This window comes from Staurois parvus, unplaced genomic scaffold (genome assembly GCF_062004578.1).
Source record: "Staurois parvus isolate SC_StPar_1 unplaced genomic scaffold, SC_StPar_1.0 ptg000154l, whole genome shotgun sequence".
Taxonomy (NCBI): Eukaryota; Metazoa; Chordata; class Amphibia; order Anura; family Ranidae; genus Staurois; species Staurois parvus.
Window position 1 is genome coordinate 20235840 of NW_028317950.1, and position 2112 is coordinate 20237951.

Genomic DNA, 2112 nt, shown 5'->3' on the forward strand with positions numbered 1-2112 from the left:
CAGCACCCTATGACAAAATGGAACCCACCAGCAGTGTGAGGAGACCTGAAAATGGCACATGGCAGAGTGTGGCGATGGAGACATGGGCCCCCTGGCCACGCTTGACTTTCTGGCCACATAGTCGACATACGGCTACGTTTACTTCCTCGGGCGGCTTGACGAAAAATTGCCACACCGCCGAGTAGGAAACTTTGCCCCCGCTACTCCTCACTGGCTGACTGCTACTTCCTCCGTGCACACCGGCACCACTACTGGCCGTGGTGGTAGGCTGCAGTGGAGCTGGTGCTCTACTCCGTGGCCGTTTGCCTCCACTGACACTGCTGCGACCCTGCTGCCTCCTGGGCAACCCACCGACTGTTTTGCTCGCTGCCAAGCTGGCACCCTCTTCTCCTGATGATGCGGAAGCAATAGCCTGATGACGACGAGGCTGCCAAGTGCGATCAGCCTCATCATCATCAATTAGGGTCTCCGCCTCACTACTAGCCCCCTCGGCTGCGTGTGGGTCAGGAGACAGACCTGTCTCTAGACCGGCTACCGAGCCACTCTCCTCGCCAGTACTTCTTCGCCTGGCTGCTGAAGAGGCGGATGTCTCCCCCCGTTCCTGACCGCCCTCTGTTAGCTCTTCCTCACTGTACAGTGGGGCTGAGCCCACAGCATGCGATACTTCGCTTGGTGAGGGAACACCAAAGGACAGGGGCAGGTAGAGGACACGTGATTTCAGTGGGCTTGCTCCCGGGCCATGCCAACTAACGGTTGTGTCTGACGTACCCACCGACCGTTGGCTGTAGGTGTCAGAGGTGACCTGGGAAGAGGAAGACGACCAAGCCAACCAATCGATGACGGCAGGGTTGTCGGTGGAGACACGACCGCTGGATGACACCGGGAGCACTGGCCTCTGGCTGCGACTAGTGCTGCCTCGACCCCTTCCTCTGCTGCCACGTCTGCTCGCTCCTGAAACATTGCCTCCTCTGCCACTCCTCTGTGTGTTGTCTGACATACTCTTTAATTCAACGATTCTGTGTCCCTGAGTAACAATTCTGTGTCCCTGAGTAACAATTCTGTGTCTGTCCCTGAGTAACAATTCTGTGTCCCTGAGTAACAATTCTGTGTCCCTCAGTAACAATTCTGTGTCTGTCCCTGAGTAACAATTCTGTGTCCCTCAGTAACAATTCTGTGTCCCTCAGTAACAATTCTGTGTCTGTCCCTGAGTAACAATTCTGTGTCCCTGAGTAACAGTTCTGTGTCTCTGAGTAACAATTCTGTGTCCCTGAGTAACAGTTCTGTGTCCCTGAGTAACAATTCTGTGTCCCTGAGTAACAATTCTGTGTCCCTCAGTAACAATTCTGTGTCCCTCAGTAACAATTCTGTGTCTGTCCCTGAGTAACAATTCTGTGTCCCTGAGTAACAGTTCTGTGTCCCTGAGTAACAATTCTGTGTCCCTGAGTAACAGTTCTGTGTCCCTGAGTAACAATTCTGTGTCCCTGAGTAACAATTCTGTGTCCCTGAGTAACAATTCTGTGTCCCTCAGTAACAATTCTGTGTCCCTCAGTAACAATTCTGTGTCCCTCGGTAACAATTCTGTGTCTGTCCCTGAGTAACAATTCTGTGTCCCTCAGTAACAATTCTGTGTCCCTCAGTAACAATTCTGTGTCCCTCAGTAACAATTCTGTGTCTGTCCCTGAGTAACAGTTCTGTGTCCCTGAGTAACAGTTCTGTGTCCCTGAGTAACAATTCTGTGTCCCTCAGTAACAATTCTGTGTCCCTCAGTAACAATTCTGTGTCCCTCAGTAACAATTCTGTGTCTGTCCCTGAGTAACAATTCTGTGTCCCTGAGTAACAGTTCTGTGTCCCTGAGTAAGAATTCTGTGTCCCTGAGTAACAATTCTGTGTCCCTAAGTAACGATTCTGTGGCCCTAAAGTCTCTTTGGCCCTAACTCTGTCCCTAATACTGAGAGGTCTGTCTCTCTTGAATGACCGGAGGCTAATGGAGAATTCTAAGATGGCCGCAATTTATAGCTCGACCATTACACAGTGCTGGCTGGCTGGCTGCTGATTGGCTAATGCGATCACATGTCATGAATGAATGCATTATGGGTCAGCGCGCCTTGTCTG